Here is a 17,870-nt window from a genome sequence, read left to right on the forward strand (position 1 = left end):
TGGATAATTGTCATATGATTCTTCTTGGGCTAAGAATTCATGAGATAAAATGACATGAATCAACAACTTACTGTAGCCAAAAAAGGGGAGTCTTTTTCCCCTCCCTGTCCCATGCCCTTTATCCTCCTTTGCTCCAGTGCTTTTGTGTGTGAGCACAGCACGTGGGTCCCTTCCACAAGCTGTTTTAACTCACTGATATGGTAGAAAATTAACAAAGAAAATGACGAGTGTTCTTTTTCTGCCTCAATAATGAGTTGGTTTGGCTTTGGAGAGCTGAACATTATCGCCAGTGGAAGGAAGGAACGAGGTTCCTGAGATCAGGAGGGGAGAAAGGTGGGAAGGGGTATGGGAGGTAGGAACAGAAAATGTGGGGAGAGCAGCTTTCCTTCTTTTCACAAAACAAGCCATCAGACCATTACTGAAACGTAAGATACTCTGTTCTCTCTGTCTGCTATATGTATATCTCATCTTGTGCCAAAAGTTACCTTCTTCAGAGGAATGTTCTTAAATGCAAATTTAGATGGTAACGCAGTGCAGCTATGGACCTGCACTGCAACTCAGGTCTCAAGTTCATTGAGCGTTGACAAGTTTCTTAGTCTCAATCAAATGCCAAATTCAGAGTAACTCTTCAGTTGGAGCGCTTTGTTTCTACTGAAGCTCTTCAAAAGAGATTTTGAGTCTCTAAATCTGGGGCCATATCTCATAATTTTGGCTTTTGCAGTTGACTCTTCAGTTAGCACTTTTGACTTTTACATTAATGCATTTCAGTGTGACTGTTCATTTTGGGGTAGATTAAATACATCCAGCCTGCTACTTCATAATTTTAACTTCAGAACATCTGAGGGGTATTACTTATTTCTGACTCATTTTTTCCTGCTTAAATAACAAGACCACAATATAAGATTCTCCTTACTGCTCTCTGAGGACTTTTTATGCTCTCTTCCCACTGACCTTTAAAAATATCCTATGAGGACCTACGTCATAGCTGCCAATTAGAATATTGAGGGGAGAGTAATATCTTTTATTAGACCAACTTATTGACATGGTAGGAAAAAATGAGCAAACTTTCAGCTCTACAACCCTTCTAACTAAAAGCTGGTCTGTTTTTTCCATCTCTAGCTTGCTCTGACAGAAAATATAACTTCTCTATACAAAATGCCTTGCAGATTTCCTTAGTCAGCACATCCAAGACAACATTACAATTGTTATTAAGGTATTCAGCAGTTTACTAGACCTGATCAAGAATAAAGCAGTTTATCCCAGAGGTGTATTGCACTTCTGAATGGCCAACCAAGTGTTTCTGGGTAATTTGGAACTCAAATTCACACTTTGTTTACATATCATCAGATCCAATCTCCTCATCACGGATGGTCAGCCTGTGTATAAAGACACACAGGTCCATTACCCTGTGTTCAACAGAAGACGGAGTTAATTTGTCCATAACCTTTTTTTCCCTAGTACCAATACAAACACTAGATCCAAAGCATAAACTGTGGTATGTACTGAATCACAAGGCTTGTTAATTAATCCCATGGTGGTTCTGTTACCAACGAGGCCCTGAGCTGACGTACTGCCTAGCCAACTGCTAGTCAACAAGTTATCTCAGCTTTCAGGTGTTCAGTGCCACAGCAGAGCAAAATATAACTGGTCCATGTAATGACTTTCCTGCGATGCAGTTTGTGTGTCTTGGAACTAGTCACAACACCTCATCCCTGGGATCGCACACTAGCAGAGCTGGTGTATGAAATGCAATTTTGGAAGTCACAGTATCTCTCAAACGATCCCCATTCAGTTCACACTGTGCTGAGCACTGGTTTTTGAGACTAACTGTCATGTCTGTAATGGGGCATATACAGCACCTTACGTTGTTTCTAATGTGGCACCTAACCAGGAAAAGTCTGGAGAAATCATTTGCTTGTAGCAAAGAAACTGAAAAAGAGGTTTCTGTAACAGGTGTAAGAAACAGTATCCTTCAGAAATATTCCAATAATTATTTTTGTAAGCAAGAAAAGTCATACCTGTTCAGAACTAAGCATACAAAAAGGCGCACATTAAAGCATGCTGATCTTTTCATTCATTTTCACAAGAACATGTAATCTTATCTGCAGTGTGTGTCATCAGAGGCTACTTCAGACCTGTCTGTCAGAAGTATACTGGAGAACTTTTCCACTGTTGACAAGTTTGACAGGTTTCTCCCATTTAAAATGAGTCCTCTGCATTGCACTAAAACACTTGCAACTTGATAGTTTAGGTAATACAAGAATACCTTGGTCAGTACCTGTTATTACTTTCTGTTTTGATTTAAAAAGTAGAACGATACAAAATGAGTATTGCACACTCTTTGGTTTAAACTGGGTATCAGATAATCTCCAAAATATAACCACATACAGGAATTTTAGCCCTCTTCCATTTACATTTTTCTTATTGACTTGGAAAATGTAAATTCATCACTAAAAATTTTCAGCCATACAAAGAATGCTGAGATGGTATATGATGGAGGTGTTGGACTAGCGTGCACTGAGTAATTTGAATTTCTTGTTAACTTGGCAGCAGTAGGTGTACTGAGGCCAACAAGAAGTCATGACTTTCCAAATACAGACCACTGGCTATGTTTTCATGTAATATACAACAATAACAGCAGCTTTTTCATTGCCTGTCTTCTGCAGGCCTACATCTTTGACTTTATCCTTAACATTGATTGTTACCGTTGCTGCCCAGATTTAGCTCTGCTCAAAGACTAAACTTCACCAGGGAATAAAGATGAGTGGAGAGTTGCTGTTGATCCTCAGCTTGCACTTAAAGTAAGAATTAGCTCTACCAAACACAGTTCAAGTTTTGGAAACTCCATCTTTCTGACTTTGGAAAAGAATTGGGATCATACCAGGAAATCACTGAAGGCTCAGCTCATAGTGAAAAAGTGATCAGAAGGACTTATGTGACAAAGGATATAGACAGCCTCTTCGTTAGGACTGCTGTGCGGAGACGAGTTGGAGTCTGGTGAACTGTTTACACCAGGCTGTTAAGCCTTGCCTGCTATTATGTGAAATAGAACATTTTAACTAAAATGCATGCACTTTAAAATATAGCGTTAACTTTTTAGAAGCTTTTCTGTACCTGAATGCTAGCAAGCCCCATGTGCAGAGAGAGAGAGGTAGAGCAGGGAACACATGGGAGCAATCCTAGCAGGAATCAACACTCACACACCTCTTCTGCAGCAGTTTCAGCCCCTACTCCGGAAAACCAGACGTTGCTTGTTTGCCTTCTAGTGGCTTCAGTTTAGAATAGCTTCAGCCAAGAATAGGTCTTGCAAAAGAGCTAAGTGAAACTGAGAAGTTATTAGCTCACAGACACTATTATTGTAACAAGTTCTGAAATGTCAAGATGCCTTTGGTGGGAAACATCTGTGAAATGCCACATACTGCATTAAGAATGTGTTAAGGGCTAGATCAGTGGTACATATGCATGAAGCAGATCTAGAGAAGCATTATTTCAAAAGAAAAAGTGTTTTCGAAGTAGGTGTGGCTTCTCTGATACCAGTGACTTTTCATTCAAGCAACTCAATTAATATTTTTGGTAATCTTTGGCACGGCTGCAACTCTGAAACAGTGGTCTCTCCGGAGCTGCTCTACTTAGTGTGGGATGGGGCCCCCCGGCGCAAGCGGGCCTACTGAATATAGCATAAAAGACTGAGTGTGCTTTACACATCATAACATAATTTGAAATGACCTTCACAGACTCCTCTCATTCCCTCCTGGAATATATGAGACGAAGGATATAGGCAAGGACTGGCACGTAAGTTGCTGCAATACAGACAGACTGCAGTGCAGACAATCCTGCTCCTGCTGCTCTTGAGGATGTAAACTCACGTGCCTCTGTTTCCTCTAGTGAAGCTACATCGATCTGCATTACTGCTCAGGGATAGATTACAGCAATATATGAAGCAGTAACATATGAACTTACCCACCTGAACCCTTTATGATGTGATATCTAAATGTGTATGAAACTGCTTCTCTTAGTGAATGAAAACTGCTGTATTAGTGTGAATGTCTTTTTTTCTGAAAAACATTCTTGCGTTTTAGAAATTTTTTTACTCCTTTACCATCTAAACTATATTTAGATTTACAGGATGAGGTTTTATGTTAATAGCACACTGTTTGTTGCTGAGAGGCATAAACTCATTCGGAGATGACCTTTGTCTGCCGGGGTATCAAGGCTGCTTTCGAATCTTGCTGATCTTCTTCCTCTCCGTTCTGGAGCACTAGTGACTGTCTCTGGGCTAGCCAGACTAAATTAGTTTGCACTCCTCTGATCCATTCTGCTGAACACTGAAGGCTTACCAGAAATCTGTGTTGCTTATATGCTGTTCTGCTAAATTTAAATGGGTCAGAAACTCTCACCATGCTGTCACAAAAGCTATTTTTAAAGTTAATACAGCTCAGAGATGGATTAACGAGTGCACATCCCTTTAACTGTGCATGAGCTCAGTATGGTCCAGCAGGAAATCGTGCCCTTGGCGAGCACACGTGAGGAGCATCTTTCTGTGTCAATGCTCATGGCCACCTGTTCAGATGGCCTAGTGCCCTCTCGCAACGTGGTCAGACAGCTGACTTTGGGTGTTCATAAAAGCAAGGACGGGTTTAGAGCCATACAAGGAATAACACTGCGAATGCCAGCTCTTCAGCAGTCCTGCATATGACAGCATCGGTAGCACATGCCCGTTTCTTCTCATCATTTGTATGTTACTAAAAGTGTATCGGAACTGTCAAGAATACAGAATTTCTGGCACATAATTCTGGCGGCCAAAAATACATACATTCTGCACTGAGAGAAGACAGGAGAAGAACATGGAGACTTGGTTTCTTCCTGTATCAATTTGTATTAATAATTAGGTAGTTTAATTTCACAGATTAAGAGAGTTCCCTTTTTTTTTTTTTCAATACGGAAAAACTTTCCAGATATATATATGATGACTCTCGTTGATATGAGATACACACTCAAGCCTTCAGTGTTCATTTTCTACACAGAAGCCCCACATAGCTACACTAAGGCAACAATTCACAAGTGACCCGCAGCTATCTCTTGTGTGAGATCATAGAATCATAGAAAGGTTTGGCTTGGAAGGGGCCTTAAAGATCACCTAGTTCCAACTCCCCTGCCATGGGCAGGGAGACCTCCCACTAGAGCAGGTTGCACAAAGCACCATTGAACCTGGCCTTGAATACTTCCACAACTTCTCTGGGCAACCTGTTCCAGGGTTTCACCTTCCTCAGGGTAAAGAATTTCTTCCTCATATCTAATCTAAATCTCCCCTCTTCCAGTTTAAAACGGTTACCCTTCGTCCTATCTCTACACTCCCTGATGAAGAGTCCTTCCCCATCTTTCCTATAGGTACTGAAAGGCCGCTACAAGGTCTCCCCAGATCTTTCTTTTCTCCAGACTGAAAATCCCCAGCTCTCTCAGCCTGTCTTATAGGAGGGATGCTCAGCCCTCTGATCATCTTTGTGGCCCTCCTCTGGACTTGCTCCAACAGATCTGTGGTCTTGTTATTTTGGGAGGTCCAGACTACTCCAGGTGGGGTCTCAAGAGAGCAGAGCAGAGGGGCAGAATCACCTGCTGTCCATGCTTCTTTTGATGCAGCCCAGGGTGCAGTTGGTTTTCTGGGCTGCAAGCATTCCTGAGTCATGTTGAGCTTCTCATCTCAACCAACACCCCCAAGTACTTCTCCTCAGGGCTGCTCTCAAGCCATTCTCCGCCCAGCCTGTGTTTGTGCATGGGATTGCCCCGACCCATGTGCAGGATCTTGCACTTGGCCTTGAACTTCATGAGGTTTGCACAGACCCACCTCCCAAGCCTGTCCCTCTGGATGGCACCTCTTCCCCCAGTGTGTCAACTGCTCTGCACAGCTTGGGGTCATCAGCAAATTTGCTGAGGGTACACTCAATCCCAACATTCATGTCACTGACAAAGATGTTAAACGGCTCTGATCCCCACACCAACCTCTGAGGAGCACAACTCATCACTGGTCGCCACTTGGACATCAAGCTGTTGACTGCAACTCTTTCATCCAGCCAATTCCTTATCCACCGAGTGGTCCATCCATCAAATCCATGTTTCTCTAATTTAGAGACCAGGATGTCATGCGGAACAGTGTCCAATGCTTTGCACAAGTCCAGGTAGATGATGTCAATTGCTCTTCCCTTATCCACCAATGCTGTAACCCCATCATAGAAGGCCACCAAATTTGTCAGACATGATTTGCCTTTAGTGAAGCAATGTTGACTGTCACCAACCACATCCTTATGTTCCATGTTACTTAGCATAGTTTCCAGGAGGATCTGCTCCATGACATTGCCAGGCACTGAGGTGAGCCTGACTGGCCTGTAGATCCCCGCGTCTTTCTTTTTTCCATTTTTAAAAATGGGGGTTATGTTTCCCCTTTTCCAGTCAGTGGGAACTTCACCAAACTGCCATGACTTCTCAAATATAATGGATAGTGGCTTGGCCACTTCATCTGTCAATTCCCTCAGAACCTGTAGATGCATCTTATCAGGCCCCATGTATTTGTGTACCTTCAGATTCCTTAGATGGTCTCAAACCTGATCTTCTCCTACAGGAGAGGGTGGTTCTTCATTCTTACAGTCCCTGTCTTTGCCTTCTGCGACTTGGGTGGTGTGGCTAGAGCACTTGCCAGTGAAGACAGAGGCAACCAAGTTGCCTGGTTGCAGGCATATCCCAGGTAACCAGGTCTCCTGTTTGCCTCTGGAGAGGACCCACATTTCCCCTAGTCCTCCTTTTATCACTGACATACCTAAAGAAGCTTTTCTTGTTGTCTTTGATGTCCCTGGTCAGATTTAATTCTATTGGGACTTTAGCTTTCCTGACCCAATCCCTGGCTACTCAGACAATTTCTCTGTATTCCTCCCAGGCTACCTGTCCCTGTTTCCACTGTCTGTAGGCCTCTTTTTCCGGTTTGAGATTGTCCAGGAGCATCTCGTTGATCCATGGAGGCCTCCTGGCATTTTTGCCTGACTTCCTCTTTATTGGGATGCATGGCTCCTCAGCTTGGAGGAGGCGGTCCTTGAATATTAGCCAGCTTTATTGGGCCTCTCTTCCCTTCAGGGCTTTATCCCATGGTACTCCACCAAGCAGATCCCTGAAGAGGCCAAAGTCTGCTCTCCTGAAGTCCAGGGTAGCGAGCTTGCTGTGTGCCCTTCTCACTGCCCTAAGGATCTTGAACCACCATCTCATGGTCACTGCAGCCAAGGCTGCCCTTAAGCTTCATATTCCCCACTAACCCCTCCTTGTTGCTGAGAACTGGGTCCAGCATGGCACGTCTCCTTCTTGGTGCCTGAGTCACTTGGAGAAGGAAGTTATTTATCATCAATGCATTCCAGGAACCTCCTGGGTTGCTTATGCCCTGCAATAAGCAGGAGATGTAGCAGCAGCAATATGCAACAGGAATACTTTCCCTACTTGAAGTAAGACAATATGAGGATGTTCAATTACTTGAAGTATTTACTTATTTCAGTTTATGAATGAGTCGTTATTCGATTTTGCAACAATATCTTAACATCCAAATGTCATTTAGTGTACTGTTCCTTTTGCTCTTGAAAAATAACCTCTACGAAAATTACTATGAGAAACACAGGAAAACTTTACTGTCTAATTCCATTTCCACTTCAGATAACCTTGAAAAAGAAACATTTTTCAATAAGTCCAGAAACCAAATGGGTTTGGATAGTAAAGGCCAAAAGAGAAATTAAACTTCAGAGAGGGAAAACAGACTTTTAAAATATGTCTTCAAGAACTAAGTACTGCCTGTTTATTCTCTGAAGAGTCCTTATGCCCTACTAAGTGATAGGTGTAACTGATAACAACAAATACAGAGTCATTTCTGGACATGAACCCAGCTATATTTCTGGCTTCTGGCTGGACATCAGACTAAGGAAAATCAAGTTTCTTGGAAAAGCAACTGTCTTATTGCACTAAACCCAAGATTCTTTCAAGAAGGGAAAGGCAATTAAATGAAGAGAATTACAAGATAAGATGGTATAAACCATCTTAAAAACTGTTAAGAAACTGAAAATAACAGTTTGACTCATCTGCATGAGTGATCAGATTGTAATTTCGTATGATTTTACGTGTCAAGTTCAAGTAGCAGCATTAATATAGTATCATTTTTTCATTATTTCTTTGTGGAAGTGTCCTGTTAGAAAACTGAACTACTTGTTCATAGTTAACTAGTCAGATTAACAAAATACAAGCTTCCCTTTGGTGTAATTACAAGTTACATTATTTTACTTACACAGACATTGTCAAATCAAACACTTTAACAAAAATGCTTACGCCTGAATGGAATCTTTTTACTCATACATGAATGTTTATGAAGAGAAATATGTCACCCGTACAATAATCCGAGTTCTGCAGGATGACTTCTGCAAATCCTATTCTTGGTTTGCATGTGTGTCATGCTTTTGCCGTCAGAGTCTCTCCGTCTGCCGTCTGCTCACTGAGCTGTACGTGTGTCCACAGATGTCCCCATATAGAGGGCAAGGCCATAGAGGTTTCAAAGCCCAGAATACCACAAGAGCAATGAAACAGAGTGAACTGCTCAGTATACACATATGAACAACAGACCCTGAAGGTATTGAGCTACTCTACAATTATTTTTTTTTTTTTAATTTTGAAAATTTATTCACAGACACACACACATCCATGCCCAGTCTTGGTGAGTCACAAGTAAAGGAGTTGAAAATTTGGAGTTAAGGGGAGACTGTCGTACAGCATTACCAAAAGACCTCTACCTCCTAAGATAGTAGTGTTTTGTCAAGACTATACTTACTTTTACGTGTCTGTTGTAGGAACATCAGAGAAAGAAATGGCACATGAAAACTCTGCAGATGGTCTCCAGGGACTGCTAATATAGGCCTTACACTGACCTGAGAGATGACTATGTTGTAATAAGCCTAAACTGAGTCTAACACATGCCTGGGTCTAGAGATCTATAAGTACTTCTAGAAAAGACTGTGATTGGATATAAGTGATATTGAATACACCCAACATCAAGGCCAGTGTCTCCTCAGCCTTCCTGTTTTGCGTAACCACTGTTAAGGAGGCTTTTAGAGTGAAACCTGGCAAGAGAGATGTTGTTGTGCTTCCAATTCCATCCCGATCAAAGAGAATTACGTTAAGGTTTTATGGGCAGAATCGTTTTCTGACGGATAGGAAGATCCTGATAGGACCCATCGAAAAAGTGGGGTTGCACTGTCCTGGGCTGATTGTGGAGGAAGAACTGCTGAATCCATGCTAATCAAATTAATGGATAATCATCATGTTTTAGAAAGAATAAGTAGGCCAGTGTGTTAGGCACCTGAGTATCAATAAATTCCCACTGTCTGCTTGCACCAGCTGGTAAATCTCCCAGCTCAGAGAGCTGGCCAGCCTGGGTCTTTTCTAGTGTGCGTTAAGATAATCTGTATTTCTGAGAATCACAATCCTTCTCAACTTGGATTCCAGCCAGAAGCCAAGTCATAACATTGAAGAAGGCTGCTTTTGGGTTTGCAACAGACTTTTTGCACCAAGTTATGGCTTTTGGCTGGAAAGGAAGATGCATTGGGGGATAAACGAAAGACAAGACAAACTCTGAACACTGGAACTAACAAAATATGCATGACCCTAATAAATTTTGTCTGAGCTGCCAGTGTAGCCGGGGAAGCAGGAAGGCTAGAAGACAAATATGTGCAAAAAGTTACAGACCCCACTGTGAAAAAAGAGGCTGGAATGGATCTCAGATGTCTTTTTTTCCTGGATCAAAAGCAAAGCATTTCCTATTCTCAGTTTTTACAGTCCTATCTATCACTGGCTGATAGCTTCTTTGGGACATACTGTGAGTCAGTGCATCTTTTAACTCCCTCTCATGGATTGACAAGGAATGTCTGCTCAGCCTGTCCACTGGGTTTTGCAGATACAGGAGAAATGACCCAAAATCAGTGGTTTCTCCTCACCAAAGCTGGTTTGGAAAATTAATCCCAGTACCAGCTCTTGTGTAGTACACAAACAGGTACAAAGAGTGTTCTTGGAACATGAACAAGAAACACGAAGTTCCAGGATTTTTAACAGAGTTCTAAAACTAAGATTTACCACTAGTTTTCCCCAAATCATTATTAGTTTTCCTAAAAGGTACCGAGCAGTACTACTGACAGGCCACGCTGAGCTTTAGAGTTGTTCCTAGGAGCTCTAGCCCTGAAGAGCTCCCAGAGAAAGGTTCCAGAACTGGAAAGAAAATCTAGGAGGAACTTTTTATGCAGATTTGACACCAGTCTTCTAGTACCTCTAAAAAACTATTTTAAAAAATCTTGTTTTCTTTAAAAGGAGTTTGCAAAGAACAAGGAGGAAGATCACTGCACTTGCACACCAGCAGACAACACCCATTAAATTGCCATTCTCCTATATCAATGTACCCAAATTCTCTACGCCAACCCCTTCTTTTTTTTTTTTTTATTAGAAAAGTCCCTATTAAAGAGTAAAGGAGATTTTTAAATTTCTAAGCATGTTATCAATAGAATTACAGGTCAAAGAGCTAGAACCTTTGGCAAAACTTGGAAGGAAAAGCCATTCACTCTTGGGACATGTTTGTGCAGTTACATGAGTTCGCAATTCAAGTTTGGAAGAAAAAGAAAGGACAGATCTCGCTGGCCAGAAAGGATTGCAAAAACTGAGACTACCAAGGAGAATCTTGAAATCTGTTTCTTTTCTTTGGATTTTAGAAAAATATTGAGAGCAAGTTGCTTTCCACATAACTTCACCTAGACACTGGGAATATATTTTTTACTTGACTATGGACTGCCATCTGATGGTTGTAGTTAATAATGCTGAAGGAGACGTTGAATGTACATTTTAAAAAATGTAGCTCAAAAGAAAACACACATAAGGCCTCATACTGCTGGATGTATTTCAGCTGACTGGTGATTTACAGTTGAGGTTAAATTTTTGGCATACTATTTCAGATATACAATAGCATCACTCAAGCTTTTTCACTACAGTGAAGAATGTCTAGAAAATTCCAGTGTTGGTTTATAGAACAGCTGTGACTTAAAGTTGAATTTTCCAGGATTCATGAAGCTTGTGCATGTCTGGCTGTCTGAGAATTTTTCTGGAAAGGAACACTATTTCCTCTTGCCACCAGGGTTTAGTGACCTATCGTTGGCACGTCAAAGGTGGCCTCTCACAACGGGGACAGTATGAGACTCCAGCCAACAGCAGCAGCCCTGTTAACAGAGGTTAAGGCTCCTTGAGAAGTTGACAAGTGTCTTCTTCCTAGGCTGAAAAGTGAAGTAGTCCAGTGCTGAGGAAACTGATGTGAGCTGTTGATGACCTTGATAATTATAGTTAAAATTTATTGCCCTTTGTTTAACAAACCAGCTGAGAAATTAGCTACAAATAGCCGGTGTCAGTGGAGCTATTTTTTCACAGTTCAAACCAGACTGAAGACTAGGAAGAATATCTTTATTCATCCAACTGTGTCTCCCAGCAGCACATATGCTTTCTACGTGTTGGAAGATATTCTCAGTATCAATTAATTCAAGTGTGTTAGCTGGGAATGTTTATTCTAACTGAAGCACTGGCATTGGAGAAATCCCTTATAGTAAAGTAATCTCAGGATTCAAGCAGAACATAAATATTTTAGGATTAAATACTTTTTGGTTTGTATACTAGAAAATATCTTCGTTTAAAATAAAATATAACAAAATAGATATCGCACTGAGTATCTGGCTGTACTGCTCAAAAGGAAAATCTACCATGCTGGGGAAAAAAAAACCACAATTGTTTGAAAAATACGAAATGTGACTGTTCGGATAATCAATATTCAGGTTAAATATGTTATTAAGAATTATTTTGTTGCAAAGTGGGTATTACAATACTTTAACTTTTAATTGTTCAAATAAAATGCAGAGGATCAATGATTGATATCAGCATATGGTCTCACTTATGCAAAGTTTTGGCAATACATATTCATGTTAAATTCCTTAATTCCTCATAAACTGACCAAAGGGCAAAATTTATGCATTAACAGCAAAAGATCAAGGCACAAACAATCACTGCTTAAATCCTTAAAGTAGCCTTCTACGCAACAGGTGAATTTTAACTTCTATGCACATAAATTTGAGTAGAATTTCACATGCATTTGGATAAATAATATTTATCTCTGGAAAAAATGTTCATTGTTTTGACCACCAGAAGGCCTCCTTACACTGGGAAAGCTGCTGCTGCAAAGGCATTATGCTTTTCCTCTGCTTAGTTTGCAAATCATGAGGTTAAAGAAAAAAAAGTGATCAAATTTTTAATTTTTTTTTTTCTGACTACATCAAATTTTTATTTTAGATTTATAATGCTTTATTAAGGGTTACATTTGAGAAACATTTCTAGTAACACATTTCTTTTCTCATAGTCCTCCCTTCTCTGCTGAAGACTTTTTATTATTATTTTGTACGCTCAGTGCTGTGAGTTTTCTTGAGATATCCATCTCTTTCATCTCTAGTCTTCCCTAACAGGCACAGGGCCGTATTTAAAGCGAGAAAAGGTTAGAGTCCTCTCATATTGTGGCATGGAGTTCATAGCATCTGTTTAATAACACATATGAATGCAAAATTGCTGATAATTGACTGAAGGAGTATACTGGAGATAGGACCAGTTCTTTGTCATATATTTTCTCTTTATAGGATGAATCTAGAATTCTGAATTTATACTGAAACACATTTTCCTTTCATCATTTTTGTGTGGAAAGGGGCTTTATATTGAAAAAGTTGGTAAGATTTAGCATTTAGGTAGATAAGACACATACACCTCACTCTTAGAGTTATTGTTTCAGATGATTATAGTTCTATCAAAAAAGAGAAAATCTTGCAGTCTCATGCATTGAGATTTCCTGTAATTTCAAAATTAACCTACAATAAAACTAGTTAAAAAGCAAGAAGGAAATCTGAGTATTTTCCCCTGACAACATTGTTTGCCAGGATCTTTAATCTTTCAAACTCTATCATTCAATGCAAGCCAAAGGACTGGGCTCCAAATATTTCCTTATACTTTAATGCACTTGTATTTTACAATCAATGTATTTTAAACACCACCAAGTATTGCCAATTTGATTATAATTTATATTTTAAACAGCATTGTCAATAAATCTCAAATATGTTTTGTTTCTGTTGCTCTGTTGTTTACTTATTCAAAAAAATATCTTTTTGCAGCATGTTAAGCAATTAGTCAAACATATTGATTAAAAAAATAAATTTCTGTGTTTTTTATAAGAGTTGGTGAATTAGCACTTGTAAGGTGTCTAGACACAAGCATTTTCAAATTTGGAATCTGCATTGGTACTGGACCTAACCAAATTAAGTACGATCTAATTCTTAGTGTAGTTCTTAGATATTCTGTCTTCAAATCTTTCCTACTCAGTCATCGTCAGACAAAAATATCATGTTGCAAAACTAGGGCACTGTTGCAAAATCATAGACCAAAAACTTGAAAAGTATAGACTGATTTGGATTACCTTCATTTTCAGGTTTCCTACAACATGGCTCAGGTTAGATACTTTAAAATAAAGGTGTTTAAAATCAGTGGATTCTCTAACTTGAAACTGTATTACTGTACTTCATTTAGTCCCGCTCTAAAGTAAAAGTAATTGAGTTAAGATTCACAGGTGAGAGTAGCAATACATATTATCTTTCAAGGATGCTGCCGTCTTATTTACTGCAACTATTCCTCTCTTGTACTGAAAAAAAGCACAGATAAGCCAGAGTTTGTTATATTCCACGGTACGGTTTCATTACAATGCTCTGTTATGATGGGAGATATAAGATACATAAATAATAATTACAGCATAGAATATTGTGGCTGTAAGTTCCAAAATTAGTTATTTTTTCTCTTTATGACTTATTCCTAAGGAAAAATGTAGAACTCTCAGTTCAATTTTCAGCTTATTAGGATTGCTTAAAATAATAATTTGGAGAATTATTTGTTTGCAGCACATTCAGTCACACACTATTTTCCTCTCATTCAGAGATTTTAAGTGTAAAAATGGACTTTTTAAAAAAAAAAAAAAAGAACAGCCACTTGAGAATGTAGGCTGTGAACTTCAAGTAACTTTTTAATGCCCATTGAAGTTAAGCTGGATAATTATGTGAAAGTAATTTACATGAGCTTGATTTTGCCTCTTTAACCTAAAGCCAGTGATAAAAGGAAAACTGCCCAGTTCCTTCTCATGTATATGAAAGCAGCTAGCACCAATGATTCAACCGAGTGAAACTGTAAATTAAAATGGTTTTCTCCCACATAGAAATCTACATAAACCAAATGTTCCATATTCATTCATCCTGTTTTACAGTAAGCACTCTTCAGATATCACGCATCTAAAGGATGAAACATTGAAACTCAAACAGAAAAAGACTGAAAAGTAGATATTTTTCTTTCAGAACATTTTACGGGATAATAAGCATACTCAAGATAAGCATATCAAGATGAAGCATGATGAATGCATTCTAGTTACCAGGGTTTTGTTCAGCCAAATGTGCACCCAGTACTTCCACAGCTGGAGACTACTTTTCAAATTATCCATAGCAGGGTTGGATAATTACAGTGCGGGCACCAGAGCTTGAGCAGGTTTTTGAGCAGATCTGGGCCCTGGGAGCCAAAGCACCTCCAAATCAGTGTTGACGGGAGGCACGTACTTCCAGCTTTCCTGAATTTCAACTCTCTGGTAGCTGACTCTCTTACCTCACACAGCTGACTGGTCTCATCTTGCCTCTGTGAGCATCATCCTCTTCCAGCTCCTGCTGGGTTTCAGTTGTCATACTGAACCACTAATTTGAGAATGAAAACTATGGTCTGGCTCTTCACTTCTGGAAGATTACCAACCCCCCCTCTGCAGTAATTACGGGCTCTATATTCCAAGGAAAGCATCACAGAGAGCAAAATTTCCCCTCCCATCAGCACCAGACATCTCCGTTCACCAGGGAAGCATTTTGATGGCAATGGATGTTCTAAGTGCAGACTATGCAACAGATACCTGTACTACCTGTACATTATGAGAATAAGCGGTCTCATTGGGCTGTTCTCAACTTAATTGTAGGTTGTATTTGTGAACCTAAGTATCTCCTGTAATTTCTCATCACCTCAGTTTCCCTAGGGTAGAATGGGTAGAATTCATTAACATTTGAAAAGCCATCTGAGATCTTGAGATGGAAGGCGATGCATAAGTGTAGATCAAAGAGAACTGTGTACCAATACTGATAAAAAGGAGAACACCACAGCTCAAGCTATAGCCTTAAGTACACCATTAGCATAACCTCAGTGAAATTTATCTATATGAGTGGAGGTTGCGAAGGATGACCAAGGATATGGGTAAGCTCTTGAGGATCTGACGGGTGTCTTCAAAGTCTCCTCAGGTATCCTCTCACTTTAATGGGAACTATCAGTGTTCATGACCTGTCAGGACTGGTTTGTAGACATACAACGTGCTTGTAATTTTATTTAGCATCTGTTTAAACAAAGCATTAGCACAAAAAGATCCCTGATACAGAAGGAATGAACCAGAAGACCTTTTATCTGTAAGAAACCAGTTGAAAGGAAGAGTGGATGATGAAACCACTTTTTTGAGGTAGTTGGTAATCTATGGAATGAGAGATATACTAATATGAAAAGCATCACAAACATGCCTAGACTAAATACAGGTATAATAATATAAGCTTCTCCTTCCTTGACCATGTGACGTGTTTTCTGGATGCGGGGAAGGCTGTGGACGTTGTCTATCTGGACTTTGGTAAGGCCTTTGACACCCTCCTCCACAGTATTCTCCTGGAGAAGCTGGCAAATCATGACATAAAAAAGTGTACTCTTCGCTGGGTTAAAAACTGGCTGGATGGCCGTGCCCAGAGAGTTGTGATTAATGGGCTGAAATCCTCTTGGCAGCCGGTCACCGGTGGTGTCCCTCAGGGCTCAGTTTTGGGGCCGGTTTTGTTTAATATCCTTATCAATGATCTGGATGAGGGCATTGAGTGCACCCTCAGTAAGTTTGCAGATGACACCAAACTGGTGGGAGCGTTGATCTGCTTGAGGGTAGGAAGGCTCTACAGAGGGACCTGGACAGGCTGGATCGATGGGCCAAGGCCAACTGTATGAGGTTTAATAAGGCCAAGTGCCGGGTCCTGCATTTTGGTCACAACAACCCCAAGCAACGCTACAGGCTTGGGGAAGAGTGGCTGGAAAGCTGCCCAGCAGAAAAGGACCTGGCGGTGCTGGTGGATGGCCAGCTTAACAGGAGCCAGCAGTGTGCCCAGGTGGCCAAGAAGGCCAACAGCATTCTGGCTTGTATCAGGAATAGCGTGGCCAGCAGGAGCAGGGAAGTGATCGTGCCTCTGTACTCGGCACTGGTGAGGCCTCACCTCGAGTACTGTGTTCAGTTCTGGGCCCCTCTGTACAAGAGGGACATTGAAGTGCTGGAGTGTGTCCAGAGGAGAGCTACCAGGCTGGTGAGGGGTCTGGAGACCAGGTCATATGAGGAGAGGCTGAGGGAGCTGGGCATCTTTAGCTTGGGGAAGAGGAGGCTGAGGGGAGACCTCATTGCCCTCTACAACTACCTGAAAGGAGGTTGTAGAGAGGTGGGTGTTGGCCTCTTCTCCCAAGTGAATAATGACAGGACCAGAGGAAATGGTCTGAAGTTGCGGCAGGGGAGGTTTAGATTAGATATTAGGAAGAATTACTTTACTGAAAGAGTGGTCAGGCACTGGAACAGCCTGCCCAGGGAGGCGGTTGAGTCACCATCCCTAGAGGTGTTTAAGAAACGTCTAGATGTGGCACTTCTGGGCATGCTCCAGTGGCAGAGATTGTAGGGGTTTTTTTTGTGTGTGTATGTTTGGACTCGTTGATCTCAAAGGTCCGTTCCAACCATGAAGATTCTATGATTCTATGATTCACGCTTTTATGCAAACAGATATATAAGGAAACATTCATTAAAAAAATCACCAGGTAATTCTGCTTTTCCATTACCCTTTTCAGGCAGATAGCCCATGATTTCATCCCTCGCAAGGGAGAACAGAGGAAGAAACAGTCAGGATGGTTTAACAGAATAAAGTCCTTTTCTGACCTGAGTCTTAGCAAATGGTTATTTTTAGCTTTCCCACAGCAAATGACAAATCCTTTGTCCTGTGACATAAGCCATTGTTTAAAAGGAAACCCAAACTGCCTGTGACTCTGTTCTTCACAAGTAATAGTATTGGCCTGAAACCCTCAGGTATTTAAAGCTTCGCGTTATGTCATTCTTATTTAAGGTTATAACAAAATTGCAACAAGGTACCCTTACAGGCTATTTATTCACAGACTGAACTTGTAAGAAAGAGCAGTGATCAAAGTAACTGATGAATGTGGACACTAAGGCAAGATTCCAACTTAGCCTGGATGTATCCAACCATAATGATTTTAATCTCAGCTTCACCATCAAACACCTTTATTTCTGCATACAGCAGAATTATCCTAATTATCTGGGGTTCCTTTTTTTCTTTTTTTTTTTTTAAATATTTCCTTTTTTGTTGGAATAAACATTAAAAAGCTGCTCCAGAGCCCTAAGCGCCTCATCAGCCATAAATCAACAAACAGAAATGCTGCAAACTAGCCCTCAGAACTTGCAGATGTTCTTGCACACAAACCTACCCACAATGAGCTTGGCTCCCCACCTGCCCCAACTCTGCATTTTGCCTTCTGCAGCTGCCTAGCCAGTATACACACCAGACGGCACGCCTTGAGAATCGACAAAACAGAGGTAATTCGTATGGATCTCGTTTGAGAGCGGAAGGTCTATAAATGAGAACTCAGTCATATTG

This window comes from Chroicocephalus ridibundus, chromosome 1 (genome assembly GCF_963924245.1).
Source record: "Chroicocephalus ridibundus chromosome 1, bChrRid1.1, whole genome shotgun sequence".
In the NCBI taxonomy this organism is placed as follows: Eukaryota; Metazoa; Chordata; class Aves; order Charadriiformes; family Laridae; genus Chroicocephalus; species Chroicocephalus ridibundus.